General features: G+C 43.5%; 1 protein-coding gene across 1 annotated transcript in view; it reads left to right on the top strand.

Moving 5' to 3' along the window:
• Nucleotides 1–1,453: 1,453 nt before the first annotated feature.
• The window catches only part of AHNAK (AHNAK nucleoprotein), a 71,175-nt gene continuing 60,488 nt past the window's right edge, over nt 1,454–12,140 (top strand). Inside the window, exon 1 of the mRNA XM_067472560.1 lies at nt 1,454–1,670. The gene's annotated coding sequence lies outside the window, so the exon portion shown is untranslated. The remainder of the gene's footprint in view (nt 1,671–12,140) is intronic.

Raw genomic sequence — 12,140 nt, 5'->3', positions numbered from 1 at the left:
GTTGCAAGGAAGGTTCTACAGTTGCAAGGAAGGTGGTTACATGGAGGAGGGGGAGGATGACATGGTTCCAGTGCTGGCTTATTATTATTATTATTATTATTATTATTATTATGCAACAGAGATGGTGATATTTTGTAGCACAAAGTTTGGGATAATTCTACAGTTGCAAGGAAGGTTGCAAGGAAGGTTCTACAGTTGCAAGGAAGGTGGTTACATGGAGGAGGGGGAGGATGACATGGTTCCAGTGCTGGCTTATTATTATTATTATTATTATTATTATTATGCAACAGAGATGGTGATATTTTGTAGCACAAAGTTTGGGATAATTCTACAGTTGCAAGGAAGGTTGCAAGGAAGGTTCTACAGTTGCAAGGAAGGTGGTTACATGGAGGAGGGGGAGGATGACATGGTTCCAGTGCTGGCTTATTATTATTATTATTATTATTATGCAACAGAGATGGTGATATTTTGTAGCACAAAGTTTGGGATAATTCTACAGTTGCAAGGAAGGTTGCAAGGAAGGTTCTACAGTTGCAAGGAAGGTGGTTACATGGAGGAGGGGGAGGATGACATGGTTCCAGTGCTGGCTTATTATTATTATTATTATTATTATTATTATGCAACAGAGATGGTGATATTTTGTAGCACAAAGTTTGGGATAATTCTACAGTTGCAAGGAAGGTTGCAAGGAAGGTTCTACAGTTGCAAGGAAGGTGGTTACATGGAGGAGGGGGAGGATGACATGGTTCCAGTGCTGGCTTATTATTATTATTATTATTATTATTATTATGCAACAGAGATGGTGATATTTTGTAGCACAAGGTTTGGGATAATTCTACAGTTGCAAGGAAGGTTGCAAGGAAGGTTCTACAGTTGCAAGGAAGGTGGTTACATGGAGGAGGGGGAGGATGACATGGTTCCAGTGCTGGCTTATTATTATTATTATTATTATTATTATGCAACAGAGATGGTGATATTTTGTAGCACAAGGTTTGGGATAATTCTACAGTTGCAAGGAAGGTTGCAAGGAATGTTCTACAGTTGCAAGGAAGGTGGTTACATGGAGGAGGGGGAGGATGACATGGTTCCAGTGCTGGCTTATTATTATTATTATTATTATTATGCAACAGAGATGGTGATATTTTGTAGCACAAGGTTTGGAATACTTTTACAGTTGCAAGAAAAGTTGGAAGGAAGGTGCTACAGTTGCAAGGAAGGTGGTTACATAGAGGAGGGGGAGGATGACATGGTTCCAGTGCTGGTTTAGGATTTTTGTGTGTGTGTGTGTGTTGGCTGGAGCCTTGAGGCAGCAGCAGGAGTGGGGTTGGCAATATGCTCGTGAGGAAGGGAGGAGTGTCCTGAGTGGGCAGGGAGAGAGAGAGAGAGAGAGAGAGAGCCCCGCCCCCCGCCCCTCCCTCCTCCGAGCGGGGTCTGTACAAGAGCGGTGCCCGAGGAGGGCGCGCCCTATTCGGCTGAGCGGCGCAGAGCCTCTCGCTGCTCGCCCGCCCGCCCCTTCTCGTTCGGGGCCCCCGGTCTACCGCCTCCAGGGATTCCACTCGGCTGGCTGGAAGGGAGAAAGAGGAGCCCACGAGAAGAAGGCCCAGCACGCCTCCGTCCTTCCCTCCCTCCCTCCCTCCGCCGGGCATGGCACCCCAAGACTGACCCCCAAGGTAAGCAGAAGCAGAAGCCAAGACACCCCCCCCCCCAAAGGCACCCCTTCCCTATTGATTTATCATTTGGGGGGGGGGGGGGAGAGACACGCCTTGGGTCCTGCTCTTTCTTTGCAAACTTTTCCAAAGTTTTTTCTTTCTTTTCTCCCCCCAACTAAGTTATTGATTCTTTTATTATTTTGCAAAGTTTTCTTTCCCCCCTTCCTTATTTATTTATTTTTAATTATTTCCCAAGTTTTTTTTCTTTCCAAGCTCCCCCCCCCCTTATTTATTATTATTTTGCAATTATTTTATTTTTATTATTTTTCCCCCTTATTTTATTCTCATTTTCCCAAAGTGTTTCCTTAGTTATTATTTACTGTTTTCCAAGGCTTTTTTCTTTATTGTTTTTTTTTGCCTTATTTATTATGTTTATTATTTTCCATGTTTTTTTTCTTATTATTTTCCAAGGATTTTTTTCTTATTTATTTATTCATTATTTTCCATGGGTTTTTTTTTCTTATTATTTTCCAAGGATTTTTTCCTTATTATTATTTTGCAATTATTTTCCAAGGATTTTCCTTGCTTATTATTCATTATTATTTTCCATTTTTCCTTATTTATTCCAAGGGTTTCCCCCCCTTATTTATTATTATTTTGCAAAGATTTTCCTTATTTATTTTATATTTTATTTATTCCTTATTTATTCTTATTTATTCTTATTATTTTCCAACTTTTTCCCCTCATCCATTATGTATTATTATTTTTGATTTTTTCCTTTTTTTTCCAAGATTTTCCCTTATTTATTATTATTATTTTCCAAGAGTTTTTCCCTTATTTGTTATTATTTTGCAATTGTTTTCCTTATTTATTTTTAAATTATTTTTTTTAAAAAAAGAATCTTTACTCTTTATTATTTTCTAAGGATTTTCCTTATTATTTTGCAATTATTTTCTCTGTGTGTGTGTGTGTGTGTGTGTGTCTATATATATATATATATATATATAGACACACACACACACACACACACACACACAAACATACCTACTTAAAAGGGTTCTGGAATTTATTTTTATTTCTTTCTTTTCCATTCCATGAATATTTATATTTATTCATATTTATATTTATAACATGTATATTTATTTATTTATATTTATTTGCATTACATTTGTATTATTTATATATATTATATTTATTCATTACATTATATTTATATTTATATTCATTTATCATGTTTACTATATTTATTTTTATTTGTATTATATTTATATTATATTATATTTATAGATTATATATAAATATAAATATAATACAAATAAATATAATTTACTATATTTATATTTATTTGTATTATATTTATAGATTATATATAAATATAATAAATAGAATATGTATAAATATAATGTAAATAAACAAAAAATAAATATAGTGAACATTATATATATATAAATATTAATATAATAAATTGATATAATATATATAAATATAATATATAAATATAATACAAATGAATATAAATAAAATAAAATTAAATATAGTAAATATAATATATCAATATTAATATAATATATTGATATAATATCTATAAATATGATACAAATGAATATAAGTAAAATAAAAATAAATATAGTAAACATATATAAAATATATATTATATAAAAATATATTATATAAATATATATATTATATAAATAATATATAAATATATAGTAAACATAATATATAAATACAAATGAATATAAATAAAATTAAATATAGTAAATATAATATATCAATATTAATATAATATATTGATATAATATCTATAAATATGATACAAATGAATATAAGTAAAATAAAAATAAATATAGTAAACATATATAAAAATATATTATATAAATATATATATTATATAAATAATATATAAATATATAGTAAACATAATATATAAATACAAATGAAAATAAATAAAATAAAATTAAATATAGTAAATATAATATATCAATATTAATATAATATATTGATATAATATCTATAAATATGAAAAATATAAAAAATAAAAATAAATACAGTAAACATAATATATAAAAATATTAATATAATAAATAAATATAAATATATTATGTTTACTATATTTTTATTTTATTTTTTTATTTTTTAATACAGTGTTTTATTAGTGAGCTTTTCTGAATATACAGAAGAATAGAAAGAAGGAGAAGTATCAAAAAAATATAGTGAGTACGTCGAAAGTGGGAGAACATTTTATGGATATTTATATTTATTTATATTTATATTTATATAGTTTTATTGATTTATTTATCTCGATATACATTTATTTATATTTATTTTGCAATGTTTTTCCCTCCAAAAAAAATCCCAAAAAACATGGATACAGTTTTCCAAGGAGGAAAAAATATTTCCCAGACGTCCCGGAGAAACTTTTCCGAAACTTTTGCAATGCTTGGCTCTCTTTCTTTGGATTTAGAGGGGTGGGGGGCCTGGTTTTGAACCCCTTCCTTGAATCTCTCTTTCAAACTACAATTCCCAATCTGGATCCGATCACCACCGAAAAGCCCCTTCTTCCTAACGCAGGCATTTATTGATCCTTCGGACAAACTTTAGGGGTTGCAAATCGAGGCCGAAAAGTGTTTACATTTTTTCCCGGGACGCCCAATGCGATCCCAATGTGTGGCTTGGAAATGTGGCAAGGCGTGGGCTCCCAATGCAAGAGGGTGTGTATTGGGGGGGGGGGGGGTCCCACTTTGAACCCCTTTCCTGAAATTCCCATTTGGGGTTGCCATTCCCAATCTGCATGGAATCGATAGGAAAAAGCCTCTAGTTTCCAATGATATAATTGATTTGTGGGCAACGCCCTTGGCACGCTGGGCACTTTGGGTTCCAAACAGACTTCCTTTTCTGCAGTTTTCTTGTCGGGAGGACTACAAATCCTAGCAATCTGCAAGTACGTGGATGATGGGAGGTGTGGTCGCCAGCACCGAGCTCTCTATTTTGGGGGGAATCTTTGGAGTTGCGTCGAAGCAGGCTCCCATTTTCTGCAATTCTCTTTTTTTTTGGGAGAACTACAAATCCCATTGTTCCGGATGCAATATGTGGATGATGGGAGGTGTTGTCGCCAACGCCGAGCTCTCTATTTTGGGGGGAATCTTTGGAGTTGCGTCAAAGCAGGCTCCCATTTTCTGCAATTCTCTTTTTTTTGGGAGGACTACAAATCCCATTGTTCTGAATGCAATGTGTGGATGATGGTAGGTGTAGTCGCCAACGCCGAGCTCTCTATTTTGGGGGGAATCTTTGGAGTTGCGTCAAAGCAGGCTCCCATTTTCTGCAGTTCTCTTTTTTTGGGAGGACTACAAAACCCATTGTTCTGGATGCAATGTGTGGATGATGGGAGGTGTTGTCGCCAATGCCGAGCTACCTATTTTGGGGGGAATCTTTGGAGTTGCGTCAAAGCAGGCTCCCATTTTCTGCAGTTCTCTTTTTTTGGGAGGACTACAAATCCCATTGTTCTGAATGCAGTGTGTTGATGATGGGAGGTGTAGTAGCTAGTGTCGAGTCCCCTATTTTGGGGGGAATCTTTGGAGTTGGGTCAAAGTAGACTCCCATTTTCTGCAATTCTTTTTTTAGGAGGACTACAAATCCAATTGTTACAGATGCGCGTCAAAGCAGGCTCCCATTTTCTGAGGTTTGTTTGGAAGGATTACAAATCCCAACAATCTGATTGTAATGCATGGATGATGGGAGGTGTAGTCACCAATGTCGAGCCCCCTATTTTGGGGGGAATCTTTGGAGTTGGGTCAATGCAGACTCCCTTTTCTGCAGGACTACACATCCCATTATTCCGGATGCACAACTACAAATCCCATTGATCTGGTTGCAGTACGTGGCAATGGTAGGTGTAGTCACCAATGACGAGTTCTCTATTTTGGGGGGAATCTTTGGAGTTGGGTCAATGCAGACTCCCTTTTATGCAATTTGTTCGGGATGACTACAAATCCCATCGTTCCGGATGCAATACATGGATGATGGGAGGAGTAGTCACCGGTGTCGAGCCCCCAATTTTGGGAGGAATCTTTGGAGTTGAGTCAATGCAGACTTCCTTTTATGCAATTCTATTTTTGGGAGGACTACACACCCCATCGTTCCGGATGCACAACAACAAATTCCATTGTTCTGGCTGCAATACGTGGCAATGGGAGTTGTAGTCACCAATGTCGACATCTCTATTTTGGGGAGAATCTTTGGAGTTGCGTCTAAGAAGGCTCCCATTTTCTGCGATTTGTTTGGGAGGACTACAAATCCCATCATTCCGGATGCAATATGTGGATGATGGTAGGTGTTGTCGCCAATGTCAAGCCCCTATTTTGGGGGGAATCTTTGGAATTGGGTCAAAGCAGACTCCCTTTCCTGCTATTTGTTTCGGAGGACTACAAATCCCATTTATTCAGCTGCATTGTGTGGATGATGGGAGGTATAGTCACCTATGTCGAGCCCCCTATTTAAGGGGGAATCTTTGGAGTTGCGTCGAAGCAGATTTCCTTTTCTGCAATTCTCTTTTTTGGGAGGACTACACATCCCATCATTCCGGATGCGATAGGGGAGTGATGGGAGGTGTAGTCGCCAGTGTTGAAATCCCTATTTTGGGGGGAATCTTTGGCGTGATTTCTCTCTTCCAGGCGCTGAGGTTTGGGTGTGACCCAGCCTAGGCCTTGCGTAAGATAGTTGTGTGTGTGTGTGTGTGTGTCGAAGGCGTGGGCTTTAATCCAGAGTGACTCCGCTTCCCTTTCCCTCCATTGGAATCTCTTGTTTTCTCCGCACCGGATTGTAATCTGAAGCTCGGTGCTATAGAAATCTGGCGAGTTGTAGTTTCCCAAGGTCCGTAGCTCTGGCCGTCTTTTGACAGGCAAGGCTGAAGGCCTGGCAAAAACTACAACTCCCAGTATCCCATAACATTGAGATTGTAAGCAATGCATGCAAAAACTACAACTCCCAGGATCCCATAGCATTGAGATGTCGGCGAGCCCTGCAAAAACTACAACTTCCCGAATCCCATAGCACTGAGACGTAAGCAAGCCATGCAAAAACTACAACTCCCAGGATCCCATAGCATAGAGATGTAAACAAGCCATGCAAAAACTACAACTCCCAGGATCCCATAGCATTGAGATGTCGGCGAGCCATGCAAAAACTACAACTTCCCGAATCCCATAGCACTGAGATGTAAGCGAGCCATGCAAAAACTACAACTCCCAGAATCCCATAGCATTGAGATGTCAGTGAGTCATGCAAAAACTACAACTCCCAACAGCCCATAGCATTGAGATGTAAACAAGCCATGCAAAAACAACTCTCAAAATCCCATAGCATTGAGATGTAAGCAAGCCATGCAAAAACTACAACTCCCATGATCCCATAGCATTGGGACGTAAGCAAGCCATGCGAAACTACAACTACCAAAATCCCATAGCACTGATATGTCAGCGAGCCATGTAAAAACTACAACTCCCATGATCCTATAGCATTGAGATGTCAGCAAGCCATGCAAAAACTACAGCTCCCATGATCCTATAGCATTGAAGTGTAAGCAAACTATGCAAAAACTATAACTCCCAGAATCCCATAGGACTGAGATGTAAGCAATGCATGCAAAAACTACAACTCCCAGAATCCCATAGCATTGAGATGTAAGCAAGCCATGCACAAACTACAACTCCCAGGATCCGATAGCATTGAGATGTAAGCAGTGCATCAAGTTTGATGCACCCAAAGAAGGCCTGAAAAAGACCTTGCAAAAACTACAACTCCCAAGTTCCCATAGCATTGAGGTGTAAGCAATGCAAGTGGTCAAAAGTGCATCCATTGGACAGTTCTCTAACACCCAGAGAAAGCCCAAAAGCCTTGCAAAAACTGCAACTCCCAGAATCTCATAGCACTGAGGCGCAAGCAAGCCATGCAAAAACTACAACTCCCAGGATCCCATAGCATTGAGGTGTAAGCAATGCAAGCGGTCAAAAGTGCATCGATTGAACAGTTTTCTAACGCCTGGAGAAAACCCAAAAGCCATGCAAAAAACTACAACTCCCAGAACCCCGTAGCAAAAAAAAAAAAAGACCTTGCAAAACTACAACTCCCTGGTGCCCAGAGCATTGAGACATAAGCAATGCAAGTGGTCAAAATGGGTGTGTTTTTCCATCTGGCAAAAGTTCCTTTTTGTGTTGTTTTGCACCCCGGGAGCCCACTTTGACACCCCGAAGTCCTGCTGCTCTGTTGGGGGGCAAACAGAGGGTCCCCAAAGTTCCTTTTTCCGTCCCGCAAAGGGTCTCGGCTTGTTGCTCGGCCCGCCCGCCTGCCCCGCCCCGCGGATGGCTCCCCTCCAGAAAAACCCTCTGGAATGCAGCAGCAGCCGGGATGGAAAGACTGACTAATGCAAGGCAGGGGCCGCCTTCCAGGGGGAGGGGACCAGGACCCCAAGGGAACCTCAAAGGACATCCAGACTGACCCCGAGAGGAACCCATCCGATCCCTCCCAACAGAAGGCCGTCTAGTCTCTCCTTAAAGGCACCCCAAGAGGAGGAGATCCCAATGGTATGTGTTCCATTAGAGTTGGAAGTCCCCCCCCCCAAAAAGGTCATCTAGTCCAACCCCCCAGGGAGGCACCATCCAATCCCTCCCAACAGAAGGCCGTCTAGTCTCTCCTTAAAGGCAACCCAAGAGGAGGAGATCCCGTTGGTATGTATTCCGCTAGAGTTGGAAGCCCCCCCCCCAAAAAAGGTCTAGTCCAACCCTCCAGGGAGGCACCATCCGATCCCTCCTGACAGATGGCCATCACCGTAGAATGAGATCCCATAGTGCTCTGCAAGGGAACCCCAAAGTCCATCCAATCCAACCCCCAAGGAAGGCACTATCCGATCCCTCCCGACAGATGGCCATCCCCGGAGAATGAGATCCCATAGCGCTCCGAAGCTGGAAAGGGAACCCCAAAGGCCATCCAATCCAGCCCCCCAAGGAAGGCACCATCCGATCCCTCCCAACAGATGGCCGTCTAGGCTCTGCTTAAAGGCACCCCAAGAGGAGGAGATCCCGTTGGTATGTATTCCACTAGAGTTGGAAGCCCCCCCCAAAAAGGTCATCTAGTCCAACCCCCCAGGGAGGCACCATCCGATCCCTCCTGACAGATGGCCATCCCCGGAGAATGAGATCCCATAGCGCTCCGAAGCTGGAAGGGAACCCCAAAGGCCATCCAATCCAACCCCCCAGATCCCAATGGTATGTATTCCACTAGAGTAGGAAGGGTCCTCCAAAGGTCATCTAGTCCAACCCCCCAGGAGGCACCATCCGATCCCTCCCGACAGATGTCCATTCCCGGAGAATGAGATCCCATAGCGCTCCGAAGCTGGAAGGGAGCCCCAAAGGCCATCCAATCCAACCCCCAGATCCCAATGGTATGTATTCCACTAGAGTAGGAAGGGTCCTCCAAAGGTCATCTAGTCCAACCCCCAGGGAGGCACCATCCGATCCCTCCCGACAGATGGCCATCCCCGGAGAATGAGATCCCATAGCGCTCCGAAGCTGGAAGGGAACCCCAAAGGCCATCCAGTCCAACCCCCAAGGAAAGCACTATCTGATCCCTCCCGACAGATGGCCCTCTAGCCTCTGCTTAAAGGCACCCCAAGAGGAGGAGATCCCGTTGGTATGTATTCCACTAGAGTTGGAAGCCCCCCCCCAAAAAAAGGTCATCTAGTCCAACCCTCCAGGGAGGCACCATCTGATCCCTCCTGACAGATGGCCATCCCCGGAGAATGAGATCTCATAGCGCTTCAAAGCTGGAAAGGGAACTCCAAAGGCCATTCAGTCCGACCCCCAAGGAAGGCACCATCCGATCCCTCCCGGCAGATGGCCATCTAGACTCTGCTTAAAGAAAGCCCCAAATAAAGAGATTATAATGGTATGTATTGCACTAAAGTGGGAAGGGAACCCCAAAGGCCATCTAGTCCAACCCCCAGGAAGGCACCATCCGATCCCTCCTGACAGATGGCCACCCAAAAGAAGGGGATCCTCATCTATTCCACTAGATTTGCAAGGGAACCCCAAAGGCCATCTAGTCTGACCCCCAAGGAAGGCACCATCCGATCCCTCCCGACAGATGGCTACCCCGGAGAATGAGATCCCATAGCGCTCTGGAAGGGAACCCCAAAGGCCAGCTAGTCTGACCCCCAAGGAAAGCACCATCCGATCCCTCCCGACAGATGGCCGTTTAGACTCTGCTTAAAGGCACCCCAAGAGGAGAAGACCCCATGGGTATCCCATAGGCACCATCCGATCCCTCCCGACAGATGGCCATCCCCAGAGAATGAGATCCCATGGCACTCCGAAGCTGGAAGGGAACCCCAAAGGCCATCCAATCCAACCCCCAAGGAAGGCACCATCCGATCCCTCCCGACAGATGGCCGTCTAGCCTCTGCTTAAAGACAACCCTAAAGAAAGGGAACCCAATAATAGCGTTGGAAGGGTCCCCCAAAGGTCATGCAGTCTGACCCCAGGAGGATGTTATCTGATCCCAGGAAGGCGCCATCCGATCCCTCCCGACAGATGGCCATCCCCGGAGAATGAGATCCCATAGCGCTCCGAAGCTGGAAGGGAACCCCAAAGGCCATCTAGTCTGACCCCCAGGGAGGCACCATCCGATCCCTCCCGACAGATGGCCATCAGGCCTCGGCTTAAAGACAATCCTAAAGAAAGAGATCCCAACAATATGTGTTCCACTAGCGTTGGAGGAGGTCCCTAAAAGTCATCTAGTCCAACCCCTGGGCTGTTTGGCCATCTGTTGGGGTTGCTTTGATTGTGCTTTTCCTTCCTGGCAGAAGAAAGGGGAAAGGCTTGCTTCAGAAAGGGCAATTTTCTTCCTTCCGGTCACTAGACTCCTTCTGGACGCTTCCTGGGATGGCCTTGGCCTTTTTCGCTGCAGCGTCACCCTCTCGGCTCGGTCTAGACTCCCAACTCCGAGATCTTGGGAAGTCGGGGAGGCGGTCCGGATTTGCCCATCCCGGGTGCCGGCCTCTCCCTTTTCTCCGGCGCAGACTGGTTTGGGTTGCTTTTCGGGATGCGCCCGGCGGGGTCACGGGATCGGCGTCTTGGGCGCGGCCCCGAGCACATGGCAGGGAAGCGATTACAGCCGCTGCCTTCCTTCGTTCGTTCGTCCCGTCGTTTGCATGGCATCTTTCGCTAATTTCATTCCTCTCTCAGGAAAGAGTGAGTCATCCGTGCCTCTCATCGCCAACGGCCGGAAAGTCTCTGAAAAAACTTTTGCCATTTTCTCAAACTTTGCCGTCAAGACCAAAATTTGAAAGGATATCCCCAAATGTTGCTAATTAATCTTCTTCTTATTATTATTTCTATTATTATTAAGTTAAACATGAGCCGGGGATGTGATGCGGCAGCAAAAGAAGCCAACGGGATTTGGGCCTCTATAGTGTTTAGAGTGACAGAAGGCACGCTCCCCTTGCTCTCTTCCGCCTTGGTTAGACCACACCGGGAATCACACTGGGTCCAATTCTGGGCATCACAACTGAAGGGAGATGTTGACAAGCTGGAATGTGGCAGCTAACATGATCAAGGGTCTGGAGAACAAGCCCTATGAGGAGCGGCTTAAAGAGCTGGGCACGTTTAGGCTGAAGAAGAGAAGGCTGAGAGGAGACATGATAACCATGTATAAATATGTGAGAGGAAGCCACAGGGAGGAGGGAGCAGATCAGAGGTCTGGAGAACAAGCCCTATGAGGAGCGGCTTAAGGAGCTGGGCATGTTTAGCCTGAAGAAGAGAAGGCTGAGAGGAGACATGATGTATAAACATGTGAGAGGAAGTCCTAGGGAGCTTGCTTTCTGCTTCCCTGGAGACTAGGACACAAGGGAACAATGGCTCCAAACTACAAGAGAGGAGATTCCACCTGAACATGAGGAAGAACTTCCTGACTGTGAGAGCCGTTCAGCAGTGGAACTCTCTGCCCCGGAGTGTGGTAGAGGCTCCTTCTTCGGAGGAAATGAAACAGAGGCTGGATGGCCATCTGTCAGGGGTGATTTGAATGCAATATTCCTGCTTCTTGGCAGAATGGGGTTGGACTGGATGGCCCAGGAGGTCTCTTCCACCTCTTGGATTCTATATTAAGCAGAGACTGGCTATCAAGTGGGAGGGCTTTGATGGTGGCTTCCTGCTTCCAATGTTAGGATTCGCCGCTGCTTCTTCTTCCTCTCCTTCCTCTTCCTCCTCTTCCTCCTCCTCTTCTTCTCTCCTCTTCTTCCTCTTCTCTTCTTCTACTTCCTCTTCTTCTTCTCTCTCTTCTTCCTCCTCTTCTTCCTCTTTTCTTCTTCTTCCTCTTCTTCCTCCTCTTCTTCTTCCTCTTTTCTTTTTCTTCTTCCTCTTCTTCTTCCTCTTCTTCTTCTTCTCTTCTTCTACTTCCTCTTCTTCCTCTTTTCTTCTTCTACTTCCTCTCCTTCTTCCTCCT

Source organism: Anolis sagrei, chromosome 12, assembly GCF_037176765.1.
Source record: "Anolis sagrei isolate rAnoSag1 chromosome 12, rAnoSag1.mat, whole genome shotgun sequence".
In the NCBI taxonomy this organism is placed as follows: Eukaryota; Metazoa; Chordata; class Lepidosauria; order Squamata; family Dactyloidae; genus Anolis; species Anolis sagrei.
This window is presented reverse-complemented; position numbering and strand designations above follow the sequence as displayed.